The sequence below is a fragment of the Apteryx rowi genome, unplaced genomic scaffold, assembly GCF_003343035.1.
Source record: "Apteryx rowi isolate R43461 unplaced genomic scaffold, aptRow1 scaffold_28, whole genome shotgun sequence".
Taxonomy (NCBI): Eukaryota; Metazoa; Chordata; class Aves; order Apterygiformes; family Apterygidae; genus Apteryx; species Apteryx rowi.
This window is the reverse complement of record NW_020449196.1, coordinates 1,219,127-1,232,857: the sequence shown is the minus strand read 5'-3', so window position 1 is coordinate 1,232,857 and position 13,731 is coordinate 1,219,127.

Here is a 13,731-nt window from a genome sequence, read left to right as displayed (position 1 = left end):
TTGTGTAAATTTGTGTATTTTCATTGCGTAGATATGAAAACTCCAACCCTAAATAAATTAGTAAGAGTTACATAGGCATTCAATATGCACATCCGTACAAGATGACTGATGTACAAGATGCTTTGGTTTCACAGGATTGCAAACTATATCCCAAAAGGCAAAACAATCTTACATAAATCATCAGAACATCAGGCCAACTTTCAGATGCTCCAGGGGAACACTGGAGCAATGGTTAAGAGTCTAGGCTAACACTTGCAAGGCCCGGCTTCAGGAACTTCTGCTGTGACCAGTGGAAAACCCCTGGGCTATAAAGTGAGGCAACGCTATTTCTGTTTCACAAAAATGACTGAATGTCACTAAGGTTCACAGAACGTTATAAAATGATAAGGAAATAGAGTATGCAACGATAACAAGTATGCCAAAGCAATGAACAGAACAAGTAGTTAGCTAGTCAGAAAACAGATGGAAAATGCTATTCAGAGATTAGAAAAGGCATCAGTAAGTTTTCCTCAGAAGGGGAGACTATAAGCAGAGTCACACAGCTTTCCTTTAGGAATAAAGTGGCAGATAGGCAAATGAAAATGAAATGTGTTAATCATCAACCAAAACAACACTAAAGCTGAGCAAATTAAAGATGTCAAACCCTCCACTTTCAGTTATTAATGGTTTTGTAGAGTCTCTAAAAACACAGCCCAAATACAGCTGTTTGTGCAGCATTTTCTAGAACAAGGTATTTTATAGTTCAAGAGCAAGGTGGAGGAAAAAAAAAACAAACTACTTTCGTCACCTAGAGTCTTGGAGCATGCATGGGAATATTTCTGATACTGTACTGGAAGCAAAGCAACAAGCGGCAAACGAAGTCAAGACCCAGCAGGTACAGGAGAGCCTGCTTTAAAGGAATCAGGCCTGTGCTCTGTTGGTTGCCCTGGTACATCACAAAACACTGCGTAATTGCAACCATGACAAAATAAGTAGAACTTGTACCTTTCAGACATCCAGTGATACAGAATAAATCTGATATGCAAGCAAACATCACCAAATGATGCAAGCACCAGTTAATCAGTTTTTAAGCACAAGACTTGCAAGGTGTCCTTTGAAGGATCACGTAATGCATTGCTCACAGGTATTCAGCTGACTGCCTATATCTGTGAAGGCATTCACTGACTGAAAATTGCTGCTTAAGTAGTAATTATTAGGCTCTTGGGTGTTAGGCTAACCAATGAGCAGAAATAATACCATGTGATTTAGCTGACCAACCATTTATGAGCAAGAACGACCCACTAAAGAATATGTACAGACATTCATTAATAACCCACAGACTGAACTTTCTTCTATAATTATATTGCAAATACTTACAAAATCATGAGTGTAACTGCAGAAATCAGAATGATGCATGAAGATGGAAAACTGCTAAATGCATCATATAAATCACATACAAGACATAAACTGACTATCACTAAGTCCAGCATTACATTTAGCAATTAAACCTATTTGCTTTTACCCTATTTTGTACTTTTCTCTTATAGATCTCAAAACACTTTACAATGAAGCGCCTTGCAACACTTCTGCRCATTTGTTAATTTTACAGACTGAAGCAGAGAGAGGTTGCACAACTTCCTCTAACAATACACAGCAGTGGAGCCAGGGACAAACTCAGTTCTCTTGATTTTCAATGCTGGATTTATTCCAGACTTTATTCTTTCATTCTGTGCTGAAGATGGATGTTAGAAAAATAATTTACACTGCTTTTAGTTTATTTTTCAGATTTCAGTGGAATGGCCTTTTTTTATTTGGTAAGCAGAATGAATACAATGTAATCCTTGAAATAAATCTTAAAAGGCAGCCGCTGAAGTTATGCTTGGAATAAAGAACCCTAACCTGTTATTTGCACAGGCAATGAATGCAAATTTCAAAAGAGCAAATTTCAGCAAAATAGATTGGAGGCGCTCAATCAGTCAATTTTGCTATTTGAAAGATCAAGTTTTGAACCTCTGACCCAGGCCCAGGCCACCTGGGACTGCCGGGAGACACAGGCTGCTCCTTGCAAGGGTGGTTTTCCCGCAGAAGCAATCCCTGCGCCAGCTGCATGTCCCTCTTGGGTCCCCGCGCCTGCTCCAACATCGCAGAGCCTCCCCTCCTTCCCAGCAGCCTGTCCCCTAGATGCTAACCCGAACTGAAGCCCAGGTCTCCAGCTTGAGCTTATGCCCCATTTTAAAAGGCTTTACGTGGTTAAAGGAGATACAAAACCAGGGTGACAATCAACGAGAGGCCCAAATTCATGAAGACAGAATTACTGAGTCAGGACAAGAAAACTTCTTTTGGAATTGCCTCAGATTCTGATATTTTTCCTCAATAACTTTGCCAAGTAATAGTAAAGAAAAAACAAACCACAGTCTGGTTTCTGGGTAACTAAAGCGGTTGTATCCCAGGCATAAAGTACTAAACAAAACTATCTTTTAATAAAAAACTTTCCTGCAAACATAAAATTGATACTTTTTTCTGGTTTATGCATAATTTGGCTTGATTACTATAATTGTCAGAAAAATGCTGAAATACAACTCTCCTCCTCTTTAAACAAAGATTGTCTTACATACTTGGGATCAATCCGCTGACTCTTTTTGCACCGGAGGAATAATGCAGAGGGTACAATTTTTGTGAAGGCCCAGGAATTCGCCTGCCCCGGCCCRCCAGCACGGTGTTGGAGGAGCACGCCGTTCCTCATGACCGCTCAGGACCCAAAGGGAGGGAGCAAGAAGCCAGTGGCCACCTGCCCCCCAGGACTTGCCCAGCCAGGCGCGGGAAGTGCACGGTCCTGGATCCCAGCAGCAGGTGCTGGAGAAGAACAGGCGACATTTGGCGATATCCCAAACCAGCCCGGGGCAGACAGCATTGACAGGGATCAACCTCACGAAGCGAACTGCAATGCCTGCGTAGCTCCCTATTAAAACACTGACTGCTTTAAATGCGGTACACTAACAAACGCATCCTCCACTGAAATAGTACAATCTAATAAAAAATCCGACCATTCACTCTCAGCCCTGAGTTTCTGGACTTACAGCCACTTTGTAAGTAAAGCAAACTCCAAAAGCACAGCTGTGCATACAGTCTCCTTTACTCTATGAAGTACTATCCGTTCTTTGGAGGAGCTGGCTGAAGCTCTGTTTTGCTGCAAACGTCTTCTCTGTAGGTGATAAGTTATTGGGTCATTTTTCAATTGCTGCACTAAGCCACTGTCCAAAAACTTCTGGCTTTTATCTGATACTCTAATTACTGAGATATCATCTTTGTTTCTTTTATTGTTACTTTTACTGGTGCAAACCTGCCCTCCTCAAATCAAGCCAGAACACTGCCACGAGGTGGTTCTCCTTCACTATATTACTGAGAATAAACTACTTGTTTGCACGTTTCACAGTCTATCACACTCTTCCCTCAGCCTCACAGTATCAAATGAGAGATGTCAACACCTAACAGCTTGGCAAATGGCACCCTTCATTGCCAAAGCTACATGAAGCCTGGAAAAAGTTAAACTGGCTCTTCTTCTGAAGCTTTTACCTATCCAGTCTAGAATTTACTTTATGCAGACATGAGGCCAGATCCTGGACAGCAATGTCTGAGACTGAGGAAACAATGAAGTTGGAACTGGAGGAAAAAGAAAAAAAAAGGAGGGGGGAGAAAAAGATAAAGAAAGAGAAGTTGAGCTTCCAACTAAAATCAAAGACTGCAAAAATGCACTTGACAACGTTCAGTTGAAGAACCACTGAGGAATAAACGATGAGAAGCCTGCACAGCCCTGGCCTCAAATTACTTGTGAACTTCTGAGCCAATCCTTTGTGCATGAAAATGTTGTCCACCAGCCAGCCTCTCGTGCTTTACATGGAATCGGTGTTGTGAACTCGTTCTTCAGATGAGCAAGACAGAGAACAGTTATAAAGATTTGCTGCAAACAGATTTAAAAACGGAGAAAATATACACAATATACTTCGAAATTCTGGTGTTACTGATAGTCCTTTATAACATATTAAAAATCCTTTGAGATGTTGTCTATAAAGACACACACACTGGCTTATATTTAAATACAAAGATCTATTTAAACATCCAGGTCAAAACTGGAACTGTACCTCTTATGTTTTGCATACACTTGCTCTTATGTTCACTCTAGCATCTTCAGAGATATCCCTGTTTCTGTCACTCAGAGTAAAATACATCATCTCTCTGAACTTAAACAGCAATAGAAACACCATTAAAGAGCCAGCAAGCTCATGCTCAGCAAGCCAACATTTAAGTGATACACCACATTTGGCATTTCTACTGATATATATAACTACTTTATTCTGAATGCTATACACATACTGTAATTTATTAGGATCACTTCTAACGAGCAATTTGTTCTAATTTGTTTGAGATATATAATACCTATTAGTTACAGATTACATTTTTCTTTTTCTGGCCCTCCAATGGTTCAGTTTTATGAAGCTTCAGGTAAAAAAAAAAAGTCCGGTCCCAGAAAGTGGCAGAATTTACAATGCATTAAGATTCCACATCCAATCTTTTTATCAGCAGTTCATATTAAACACATAAGAGATGAACCGTAATGTAACTTGCATTAAAAAAGAACACAAATATGTCATCAAAAGCAAGAAATTTTACTGTGAATAAATGGGTGAGATTTTTCTAAAGTGGAATCTGATAGAGACTTTGCTGTAAGTGGTTCTGCAGTTTGGAGTGTACACAACCTAATACTGCTAGGACAACTTTCTACCTACACTTCTAAGGATAATAACGGGTAGCCTTCATAGCTTATCTGCATGTTGGTAGATGCCTGTTGTTAACTAGGGAGTCTCAGATACTCTGCTCTCTCCTAGAGTTTTTTTTTTTTCTTCTATTTCTTTGTCAGTTCATTTTATCTACAGTGCAAGTCATATAGACTAAAAGCAGCATATATGGAATATGCATCTCCAACATAGCTATATACTTTTTTTATTCCATTACAAGGGGGAAAAAAAATCCAAGGAAGAGTCTTTGGGACACATTACTTACCATCTTTGGAATCAGAAAGAATACTGTCTTCACTCACTGCTGCAAAACATTCCTACACAACCCTTAGTCTACCAGTTCCACATGACCCATTTTACATGGGGAAACCCTCCCATGAAAAACCAAGCTTAACGTTTTGTCAGGTTTCAGGTCTCTGATCCAATAACAAAGATCCCACTTCTTGTATACAAGGGACAAGACTCATCAGTGAAATGCTACCACAGGGACTGAATTTTGTACCTTACGTAACCATTACTCAGTGCTTGAAATGAATGTGCATGTCAGAGAAAAGTTTTAAGAACAGATTTCTATTTCATCCATACGCTAGCAAATCTTCCAAGGTTATGTGGCTAATTGAATACTGTCGTAATTCCCCTACCCTGAGCCTGTGCAGTGACCTGCCATTCAAACACACAACGGAAACAGAGGCTGCAGTATGGCAAATTTAATACAAAGACATTATTCGTGATTGCCAGAGGAGCTCTCAAAGTGAATCACTTTCAGACAGAACAATGTTGCTAATTCCTATTTAAGTTTGAAATATTTAACGCACTGGTCTTTTCAGAGTGTCGTTCAAAGAGCAGGCTGTTATTCGGCAGGAGGAACTAGGGACTGAGTTTCTTTAATAGGATTGTAAGAGAACCAGAGCTGCTCTGCAGTAACTCATAAAAATATGGTGGGTTAGCCTGGTTACTGAGATACTTACAGCAATTTAGTTTAATAAGAAGCTTTAAGGAAAAACAAGCTAAAAATAAGTCTCAGCAATGGCCCCTTTTTCTTCAGACCAACAGGACTTCTTAGGGGCTGGTGTCGGAACAAGCTAAGGCCCAGGTCCCACCACATACAGTAGGCTGGATGTATCCCTATATGTATAAGTTAGATCTATTTGGTTTCCYAGAATGTGTTGATCGATTCTAATGTCACACAGACTTCCTTTTAAACTGTTTATTACTTGAAAGTCTGTTTTTCTTTTCTGCTTTGTTCCTCCTGACGAATTAATGTGCTTAGACTGTATCTGTCTGATCACCACACACCAGCTGCCGCAAATGCCTACAAGGAAAGACCACAGGTGCCACAATTGAGGTGAACCAACTGGCTAAGCGCTATCAACATACACAGTGCCACCTAGTCTAACACAGAGAAACTTCCTAAGAACAGGTAAAGGCATGGGCCAACACCTGAAAGGGTACATCAAGGTGGCCAGGAAGAGGACAGGCGAATAAGTAATCCTTTAACCATGACAGCTTTGGCTAATATCCTTAAAGCTGACATTTGAGAAAAAAATTTTAGTTAAAAGTTTTATTAATAAGAGGTATCCATCCTGTCGGTCTTCAAGTGTCACGACAGTGCTTTGATCCTTTCTTGTACAGAAAAAACACTCTTACAGAGCTTGACCTGAGGCCCAAAGATTCCTATTTCCTTCATCTGCCTCTGGACTGAGCCTTTTATAAGGTTTTATAATATAGGTAAGATACATGAAAAGACATTAAAAGTAGTCTACTTTAAATCTTTGCTTAATTTTATCCATTGCCACTGAACTGTCAGATACGGCTTGAGTTTCTACAACCTTTTCAGAAAAAAAGACACATATAGGGCTTACAACACTATGTTAAAAGAAAATGCTTATGCATGGCAAGAGCTTTACTGACATCTATATATAGCATATAAGAATATTAAGGTTTCACTTACTTTGGTTTCATTCTGAAGCTACACAGGATTCAAATGGCTTAACTGGATCCCAACTATACCTTTAATCTCACCTATCTTCCTCTCAAGGAACAAAGTTCATGGGCTTTTAGCCTCCTACTAGAGGTCTCAAGTATGTTAGAGAAGACTGCCGTACACCGCGGTCACTGTGCAATTTGGCAAGCGGTGCACACAATCTGAGGAGCCTCCAGAAGAAGAGGTCTGTGAGACAGCTGTCTACAGTTGCAGGGGATTGCAATCAGTAATTTATGCTCCCATTTATCATATTTCCTTTTAAATGACATCCAGCTACCTCAAATATTTACACAGAAACATACACAAGCACGGGCACACACAAAATTTCCAAATACTCCAATGATTTATGCACTACTCACTATTGTATATATTCTARGACACAAAATTCCAGCTATATAAAACAGTTCAGCAAGATTATATATTGAGAATCAGTTCCAAAGACCACAGAAGTTAGTGTAAGTTCAGTGAATTAGGTTACACAGGTTTGTCTAGTTGCTGTACTATAGATTCATTTTCATTATATGAATCTTGCAGACTTTTAAAGGTAAGGCAGTTGTAGCCTATATGCAAGGAGCCATTGTTCCCTCATCTTTTCCATCTATATTTGATGCACATCTTTCAAGTAACTATAGACGTAAACTGTATCTTGCTGAGATGATGATCAAGGCATTTCGGCTCTRGCCTATCAAAGGAAAATGCAGATGGGATTAATCCTCATCCTGTACAAAAATCAACTTCTAAAACATTATCTCCTTCTCAAGAACATCCATGGGCTATAACTACTAGGCAACAAGAGACCGGTTTATTGCTTGACCATACACAAGTCACCTTCTCTGCATCCCACTGCCTTCATTTGCAAAAAACAGCTCAAGGAAATCTACCACTGTATGGCACTTTAGGACGTACAAATCCAAACACAAACTACTAGTTGCATATCGCGTATCATTTGACTTTATGAAGAACATTCATTACTGCCCTGTAAAAAGCGATCATCAATGTTACTGCTGCACTCACACCTCCTRCAAAGTTTCACTAAAGCATACAGATCTTGCGTTCTTAAAAATACCTCGTGTCCAGCCTCAGCATAGACTTTTTAAACAGCACTAAAGCATTTCCTTCTTACTACTTTACACTAATGCTTTCATCATCACACGCTCATCAACAGGAAAATATAGTTCCTGTTCTTGAGCATGTTAATGGTACAAAGAGTACTGAATTTATAAAACTATTCTTTTAATTACATACTTGGAAAACTGCTTAGATACGGGAAATTTAAATAGATCTAATGAAGTGGAATGGAGTGCTAAGTTTTAATTAAACAAATTAGAAAATTGGCAGAAAAGATATTAAGTGATCTTTTGAAATGAAAATGGCATATTTAGTTCTACGCTTCATATTAAGATTACAGTTGGAGGCGTAAAATACTCCCAAATGTAACTTGGTAAATTCTGCGCCGCAAACAAAGTGCACATGTACACACAATTTTCTAYGAGTATTTGCTCAGATAAAAAAATTGTTTGTATGCACTTTGCCTTACTTTTAACAAACACCCTAGGAAAGACGCTTTCTAGACGCGCTGTTTCTACAAATATTGAATTGTTAGCGAATCTTAGAATAACTTTCAAAATAATCTCAGGATCTGGACATCTCCTGAAAACTCGATTACAAGCGTTCTGCTCACGCAGACACCGAAAGCATCATGCAGATGGCCTCTCAGGCTCTTGACTATTGCCTACACGCTTTTACTCGTAAGATATTTCTGAATCACGTACAACCAAGCAAGCTTGCAGAAATTGCATAGGATATTCAGAAAAACCATCAACCACCACAACATTGTAACGAGAACAGATACAAGGGCATTTGTCAAGTCGTTCATTGCTCTGCAGCGTTTCTCCTTATCTCCCCGCTCGCACTGGAGCAACCCTTGGCTTTCGCAGTGTCCTCAGGGGTTATCGGGGAGCGACCAGCCCGGCTCCAGGGCAGGCAAAGCTCTTCTGCCCTGTTGCTAAGGAGCCCTGCAAGTTTATGGCAAATTCCAGACTTTGATCGGGTTTTATTTTGTTTTTTCTTAAGCCCTCAATTAAACGTAAGAAAATCTATACCTCATAAAAAGAGTTCTCCGGCCGCCGCGTTTGGTGACAGCATGGCCGCCCCATGCCGCGCGAGGGGAGGGCGGCGAGCCGCCTGCGCAAGGCACATGGGAAGCACCCGGGGGGGGGGGATCGCCTCGACCCCCTCCGGCACCAGCCCCCCCCCCCCCAGGGCGTTTCGGGAGCCCTCGGGGAGCCCCTTCCTCACGGGGACGCAAGGGGAGGGAGGGGGCGCCCCGGCAGCCAGCGGCCCCCGGCCCGGCCCCAGCCCGCGCTGGGCCCCTCAGGGCAGGGCAGCGCAGCGCAGCTCCACGGGCCCGCGTGGAAAACACCCCGTTTTCTTCTCCCCGTTCYCTCACCCAGAAACCCCGGACAGCCCTGGGCAAACGTTAGAGAAGGACGTCTCGGACCCGCAGCCGCATTTTTGCCCGAAGGCTCGGCCGAAGGGCAGGGAGGCCGCGACTGGAGCTGCCACCGCCTGGGCTTCTCTGTGGCTCGAACCGCTCAGCGCCGAGCTCGGCCCCGCGCCCAGACCGGCGCCGTCCTTTTCCAGCCTCGGCAGGGCATCGGCGACCCGTCCAGCCGGCCGCTCCCCCGGCACGCGGCGCCCCGGGCCGGGCACTGCGACGCCAGCAGGAGGCACCGCMAGCTCGGACCCCCCGGCTCTGCGCGCGGCCAGCCGGTCGCACGCAACGCAGATCCACCGAGCGCCTGGCCAGCGAGCGCCAGCGAGGGACGAGGGACAGGAAAGGAGGTTTTCCTGGGGCAAACGTGGAAGTCAGTCAAACAACATGAACATCCAGCTGGCCCAGACATGTCGAACAGAAGTAAGCGTGGCTATACAAGCCTGGTTGCTTTTTTTTAAAGCTGTAGTTTAAAGAAGTTAAACACATGCTCGGCTTTAAGCATACCTCTGCATCTCATAAATGGGACTCGAGGTGTCTGCTTCAGTGCTTCTCTGACGAAGCGTGGATCCAGAGTCCTCGCAGAGTATCACCTACGACCACGCTGCACGGTATTCAACGCTGCAAAAAGCCATCAACAGCACCTCCCAACRCTGCAGAGCCCAGCGGCAAGGCCAAGGCCACTCTACCGCTCTTTAACTTYGGTGTTGACTCTGCAGTCAAAAACACTGCATTTCAACCAAATCAATGCCCACTATTCAGAAATCCAGTTTGCAGCAAAACCCAGCCAGCTACATGTGTTTCAAGTCTGTGTTGTTCATTGTAAGAGCTGTAATTTTGCTGTCCCTGCCAGTTGATAGTGCTACCATAAAAGGAGATTTGTGACTAAGCATAATTCCCAAATTTCAAAAAGTTCTTGCTCCTTCTAAAGAGGTTACTGCATCTCACCGTAAGCCCCATTTTGTAAATGTGGAACACACCAAAAGCCCACAATCTCTAAGCTCAATCCTAACGGGCAAAACCGGTAACTTCTAGCCGGAGCCCATAGCAGGGTCCAAGAGCAGCGCGAGCACGGCGGTAAGCACCGGCRACGCGAGCGGCTGCGGGCGGCAGCAGCCCTTCTCGCCTCCAGCGCTAGTGACAGGAGCGCTGCGGGCACCGTTACGAGGGCCCCGCGGGAAACGGCTGCTTGTTCAGAAGTCACCGACAGGCCCTCGCCGAGATCAACTTCAGCTCAAAATATTGACCCAACAGCAAGGGTCCTAATTCAATGCAGTGCTTAAACGGGTACCTTTTGCTGGCTTCAGCAAGGAGGGTGTTAAGCACACGATAAAATAAGAACCATGTGCACAGGTGTTCACAAAAGTGCCTCTGACTCTGGGGCTTTAAAAATCAGTGCCGATTTTAAGGTCTTACCAAGGCGAAGCAGCACTGGGGTAAGCACCAAGACTCCTGTGCTGTTYCGAAGCACTGAAATCACTTCAGAGGCTGCCTCTAATTCTAGATTTAAAAACAGCCTCTCTCCTCAAAGCTAACCAAAACCCAAAATGCACTGCACAGAAAACACTGTTCAAGGTCTCCGACTGTGCGAATATTCCTCCTCCTCYCCTCCACCCCAAACAATTGCAAAACTGGTTTAGAAAGAGAGACAGAGAGGGAGAGAGAAAGACCTTGCCATAAAACCTAATGCCTGAAAAGCCTTCAAAAAGACTCAAAATAAGCATTTGTCTCTCTTCATAATGATTTGAGCTTGGAAGTCACAGAAAGGTCATATCACAAAGGGAGTGGCTCCTGAGGCAAGGGGAAGCCTTTATTACTTTAACTAACCTCCTGAGGGCAATTTCACATCCATAATACAAACTATTCAAACAATGCGCAATGAAAGTAGGTAAATGATCACCTTGTATGTGCTCAGATTTTGATTAGCCATTTTATTTTGCTCCATTTAAAATCTAGCACAGCTAATTCTTTAATCCAATATTTTTAATGTGCTCAGCTATATCAGAAAGATTTTTTGTTAGCACAGTTGCATGGCACAGTAATTAATAATAATCCTAATAATCAGAACTTGCAAAATAAATTATTACCGAATAAGCAGAATTAAAGTTCTGTACAGTCCTCTTGTATCTGAAAGTAATGCTTGCATGTCTCTTTAAAGCATTATATTTAACAGATAAAATTTGACTGGAGCRCGGCTGTCTTTTAGATATATTGTGCAGAAGTGGGAAAGATTTGTAGTATACAATATGCATTGTAAGTGTATTGCATTTCTAAAAAGACCTCTTATTTTGCACCACCTTCTTCCTGTTAGTTGGAAATCTTATGGAATTCCTGCGTTTGATGAAATCACCTACAGCATACTATTTTTTCTCTAGATCTAAGAGCAAACAGATTGCAGGCTCCCTCTCTGTTTTGTATCTTCTTCTTTGTAGAGTACTATACGCCTCCTTGCTTTCTGGTTATTGCAGTAGTATTACCCATTTTGTGGTGCAACCTTTCCCTAATCATGACATGGCATACTCAAAATTGTGAGTGGAATAATGTTCAATGTTTTCTCCCAGTAGCTGCCGGGTTTAATATAAGCAGAGATGAATTAGAGCAATACCGCCAGTGTACACAGCCCCTTCCATCTGAGAACTACAAGTCCTTTCCAAAGACAGCCTACTATTCTTACTTCTGTTTGGACGAGAGGGAAACAGGTACAGATCAATTAGCATCAAAATTTAAAAAGACTTAGATGAATATAAATAGCCAACCCAGCTCCCACCTAGTGTCTGAAATTAAAAACAAAAACGCCTTCTGATTTTCAACATTAGTGTGTGGCAAGAGTCCAGCCATGCAGGAACCTAGGATATAGGAGGAAAATACTTTGGGAGCATGTTCACGTTACACTGGACCATCCCAGGCRTATTGCAGATGCTCTTTGGGAACTGTGGTACAAGAGAGAACACGAGCAATTTCTTCCTCTTTTGCACTCTGTGAACCCCTAAAACAGTCAGTATCAACTGAAAGGACCTTCCTGTCACACGTAACAGTGAGAGGGATTCTGTGAGAAAAGAGGGAAAGACAGAAGGGGAGGAGATAGCCTGAATTAATCAGGGAGTTGTATGATTAATCAAAGGAAAGATGCTTAAGCCAGAATTAGAGTGTTAGGAGAMGGTAACAGAAAATGCTGGAGACAAACACTGATTTTTGGGGAGTACCGAGGAATAAGACAGACGTGGGACAAAACCTGCTAATACTGGCTTCTTTCCATCATGAAACAGCTAGGGAAAACACACCCCTAGCCTGAGACCAAGACAGCAGCATCTTTACCAGCCCTGGAAGACTCCACCGGTCTCCATAAAGCACACACCGGGAGACAGGCCAACTCTGAGCCTCCGCCCTGAGCTATCCTACCTTTCTAAGGTGATCTGAATAGAAAGGAAAAACATGCATCAGAAATGGTAGATATAGGCTTTCCTTACTGGGCTTCAAATTTTGACCCTTTCAGTTTAGGATTTCTGTTTCACTTTTTTCCTCGAGCAACATCAACTATACATCTACCTCCACGACACAAACGAAAGAGACTCTTTCAGGACTCCAAGAAGTAAGACTTCAAGAAACAAACCCCCTAATACAGGAATATCACTGGCTTGCAATAAAATTAAAAGACTTGACATTACTGCTGTGTGACACCTTTACTGTTTTAGAAGGCTCTGAGGAGATTTTCTTCTCAGAAACATCAAATGGAAAATGGGGTCCAAAGCCTGGTCAGCACCCTTCAGTGCCTGCCAAAGCCTCATTCCAGCTCCACTTTTGAAGTCACTAACCTGAGTGCTTACAACACTCAAGTGCAGCACAGGTTTATAATATGTTTTTATTTAAAGAGAGGAAATAGCCTACAGTACACCAGGCATGAGATGATATATACCCTGTCTGTTCTGAATGAACTGCTGTAGCACACATYAAAAAGGAAAGGTGAGTTTTAAGAACACAGCTTTAGAAAAAACACTCCACCAGCTAAACCTATTTCATCCCCACTTATATCTTATTTTTAAGAACCGAAGACAGAATGAATTAAATTGAAAGCCATGTATTAAGTCTTTAGAATTTTCACAGAAGTTTATTGAACAAAACTCCTAGGAAGCTGCTCGCTTTTTTATCCACAGAAACCTATTTATAGGAGCTGAATTCTAATAAACACAGATTGCAGTGCAAAGAAAAAAAGGTCAGCAGTGTATGCTCAAAGCTTTATTGATGTCTTGTCAATCAATCTTTTATTTTGTTGTTTAATTTTTTTTAAGAAAAAAATGCATGTAAGCACTTTTTCTCCTAATAGTGGATTTATTGAGCATTTCAACAAATCAGATCATAGATACAATAAGCAATGATGGCCGATTATCAACTTTGTGTTTTCGGGTCAGGYTGTAAATTGACCTTGTGTTCGCTTCTCTTCTTTCTGGGGAATAGCTAAGGCCTTTTCAAATATAATAATTTCC